Raw genomic sequence first — 4526 nt, 5'->3', positions numbered from 1 at the left:
CTTGCAATCGATGATACTTTAGATTGAAGGGAATAGGTAGTGGGTTTGATTTAGTATCTTGAATTTGAGTGCCCGAGGGACTTGGATTACTCCAGTTCACAGAACATATAGGTAGGAAACTTAATGAAACTCCGCTAAGAGGCTTGCCATGATGATAGGGCTTTTAGAGTCATCTGTACTCAAGTGAAAATTGAAGCAATGGAAATGAGTGAAATTCCTACGAAAGCAGGTAACATGAGAATAATAGTCGGCTGAACAGACAACTCTAAAGAACACCAGACTTTAAAGGGGGACCAAAAGGAAAGAAGTGATCAGGAAAATAAAATAAAATAAAATAAAATAAAATATTATAGAAGCAGAAGGAACAGATAATTTTTAAAAGAAGTGAGTGATTATTCACGTCAAATGTAGTGAGAAGACCAGTAAGTACCCACTTGAGTATGGCAATGTAGATGTCACTAAGGACTTCTAGAATGATTTCAGGGAGTAGTGAGGAAGAAGACAGCTGAATTAGATTAAGGAATGAGGGAGAATTAGGACAGCAGAGGTCATGAATATGAACAGTTCTTTAAGGAAGCTTGACTTAGGAAGGATGGAAAAAGAAAAAAAGAAAAAACAAAGTGAAGAGAATAAGGTCAAATATGGTTTTGTTAGAAGTGATTTTAACTTATTTCTAAGATAAATCGTAAAGTCATGGACCACAGTTAGCACATCAATCTAAGTTCGGTTATTAGATCATCCTATTGACGACTTGAACTCTGAAGAAATAAGGTCATTGGGTGAGAGGGAGGAAATGAGTCAGTCAGCCAAGATTCTGGTAGAAAACAAAATGCACCCAAAAGGGATAATTCAAAACAGTTTAAGGACTGGACTATTTACAAAAGTGTGAGCAAGATCAAAGGAAGCCAATCCTGGGGTTGGCAATAGCAAGAAGCCATACCACTCTTAAAAGGACAAGGACAAGAAGTTACTGAAACCTGGAAAGACCTGAAAGCTTAGAAAAGAGCTGCCTAGCAGCCATTGTCAAACCACAGTCCCCATGGAGAGAGCCATGAGAACAAATACTCTGACCTCTCTTTCCACTAGTTTATCTCCTGAAGTGCCTCCTTTTGCATGAATTTATCAGGAAGCCAAAGACCAAAGCATAATAATCAGCCTCCTGGGGTACAAAGCAGGTTAGAGAAGGGTAGAGAATGATCTGGAGGAGCAAATGAAAGACACTCAGCAGAAGAGGAAAGGTTTGTCCAAATGATAATAAGATCCAGGACAATGGTAGCCCTCCTGAAGACAAAGAGGACATTTTCCAAAGATTCTATGATGTATTCTAGCAGTAGTGACAAAAAACAATATCCCAATTTTTGCCTAATTACTGAGAAATATATTTCTAAATAAGAAAAGGCTCAATGGCCTTTTCTTAATTAAATTCCATCATTCATTTTGTATTATATGTGATGAAAACAACCACTAATATCTATTGTTTTAAAGAAGATTCTAATTCTCTGCAGAATAAACTACTCACATAATCTTTCATCTTTGTATTAAAATACAGCTTTCCATTAAGAGGATGCTTCTCATGTCAAAAATTTGAATAAATTGATGCTTTAAAAAATAACTCAGATTTAGCTCTGAAAAAAAATGAATAATGTTAAACCTTTCTATACGTCTTATAGACCAAGTGACTTCTGTATGGTTGATTACATATCATTTCATTTTTTAGCATTAATTATAGGTAATATTTAGGTAGTAGACAACTTAAGGATTCTATCAAATAAAAAATCAATGGTATTTCTACAAATATGAGACCTTAGAGAAAAAGCACCTATATCCAAAAGATATCAAATTTCGATTTTAAAAATTATTCTCATCAATCCACAAACATGTGTCCACATGTGCCCTTTCTGGATTGATAGTTTATTGTCATTCAAGGAAGCTCTCTAGCATTAAAGTAGAAGACAGCTTTGATAATTAAAATCCTCGAAATTTTTTTCTTTTTTAACTTTTAAGAAATTCAAAAACTATACAACTTCTTTTTTTGCTAAATCATTATACTAATTAATATCTGACCAATTCTGAAATATGCTTAATTTTTAAGGGAATATGGAGGTTTGCAGAAGATAGGGAATTGTCCCATTTCTGATATTTACAACTCATTTTTTCTCAGGTCAGATTTGTTTTCTGATAAACAAATGCAAATTCAAGTTTTCGCAACTTTTTAAAAAACCATTCAGTCTTCACCTTCACTTATCTACGTAAGTCAACTTGTCTGTTTAATTATTTTATAATCTATATGATTCTTGGGCTACTCATAATCCAATCTCATGGACTCAACATTCAAAGAATTACCAGTTGGGTGTAAAAATATAATTAGAAGCAAGTGAAATCTTTACCTAGTCTCTAGGAAAAAAATAAAAAAAAATCGCCAAAGGATAATTAGGGCAATTAAACTTCTTTAAAGTCCTTTTTAGACCTTATTCTCATATTCTTTCACATATCTGCAAAGGCAGTTTTACGGTGATGCTAATGAAGCTTAAACTTCAATGACTCACTTGCACAGGTATTTTCCATGGTCCCTGAAAGAGGCCCTAGCAATGTATTCACACAATCCTAGGTTTTTCGTAAAGTTTTTTAAAATAATGTATTTTCACTTTGATCTTTTGACAGCACTGTCTTTTCCATTTAGACTATCTCGCCATCTCATGAGTGTGTCGGAGATAAAAATTCTCTACCCCTCAGTGTTCTCTTGGCTGGCTTACCAAAACTGTCAGGGAAGAAAAGTTATCATCTACCCTTCAGGTTTTTCTGGCTGGACTAATAGACAAATTAACGTGAGACATATTAGCAATACAAAAACAAGTTAGAGTTTATTTAGTTAAAAGGTTAAATCTCTCTTGTATACATGAGAAAGATCCAGGATCGCTGAGTAACTCACCAAAATGGCAGAAGCCATTTTCTTAAATACTAGCTTAAATACTGACAAAAAAAAAGATGTTGAGGGTGGAGAGTCAGTTATGGGAGGTTAACAGGAAAAGCACGGTAAAAAATGGTAAGATTGTTATGCAGATTTAAGATGGGGCCTTCTCCATCAATAGTGAAGTCAGGCCTGGTACAGTGAAGGAAAACACCCTTACAAATGGAGATTACCCTGACAGATATAAGTATTCTTTACAAAGGTTGACTGACTTGGTTGGTTTTCTGAGCTTCTCTCAACGCCTGCTGTTTCTTAAAGTTAACCAGCTTAAAATAATCAATATACCAAAGAGGCACATTTTAGGGTGGCATGCTCTGTTCCCTTTTTTTTTTTCTGTTCCCTTTCAAGTGTCTTTTGAGTAGCCACAGGTATTTTGAGGATCCAGCTCTGGATAAATAGGGTTAGGGTTCCATTAATCCCAATTAGTTTGGGATTAATGGAATATATTTATGTGACTTATACTTATCTCATGTATATTTAAGTTATTGCTAGGTATCTAGTTATAGGAATGGCTTCCAGGAATACTTTTATTGTCCATTATTCCTATTATAATATAAGAAGAAATATATTTTGTTTTTGTCCCTGATTCTTGGCATAAAGCTTATAAAATGCTTGAAATTTTCTGAGTATTAGGAGTATCTTGTTATTCATAATGAGCTCTTTTGATCACTCCTGAGTTGATATTAATGATGTATAGGGTGGGGCCCCTAGATAGCCTCAGGATAGCACTGGTTACTGGAAAGATCCAGTGATTAAAAGGTTGGACCTTTCAGCCTCACTCAATGACCTAGGGAAGGTGGAATGTGGAGGGGGCAGTCTGGAGATTAAATCTATAAAAACTCTTGAGCAAGGTTTGGTGAACTAGGTTGAACATATCGAAGTGAAGAGGAATTTTCCACTCAAATGGCTAACCTTGTAATCAGCTCTTTGTTCTGCTTCTGTAGACATGCTTGCTGCATAGGCCTAAGGGCAGAGTTATCTCTAGATCAACTGAAGACTCACCCTCCCCTTTGATTGTTCTGTGTAGATAACATGTATTGCTTAAGTTCCTGTCTGAAAATCTCATGCTCTGTAACTGCCTGTAGCCCATAGCAACTCCCATGGTCTGTAACCTCTTGAGAACACATCAACCAATCAGCCCATGCCAACTGTAACAGCCCAGATAAGCCCTATAAAAGCAAAATTGCCCCTGAGCCCCCATCTTCAGAGCACCAGCTCTTCTGAGACTGCTGGCGTAATATATGCTTGACTTCTCTAGCTCTCCGAGTAGTGCTTGGTTTCTTGCTGGTCTGATTTCACAACATTTCTGAGCAAAAGTGCTAGGAAGGTGGTGTGTGCAGAGAGAGCATGGAAGCTCTGTGAACTTCATTCCTCTATACCTTGCCCTATGGTCCTCTTCCATTTGGCTGTTCCTGAGTTGTGTCCTTCATTATAAATGTGAACATAAGTTCTGTGACCCATTCTAGTAAATTATCAAGGAAGTTGTAGGAAACCTAGATTTATAGCCAGTCTATCAGAAGTATGGTGACTCCATACTTGAGGTTGGTGTGTTGTAGGG

Source organism: Pteropus vampyrus, unplaced genomic scaffold (genome assembly GCF_000151845.1).
Source record: "Pteropus vampyrus isolate Shadow unplaced genomic scaffold, Pvam_2.0 Scaffold64, whole genome shotgun sequence".
Classification (NCBI taxonomy): domain Eukaryota; kingdom Metazoa; phylum Chordata; class Mammalia; order Chiroptera; family Pteropodidae; genus Pteropus; species Pteropus vampyrus.
Note: the sequence above shows the minus strand (reverse complement) of the source record.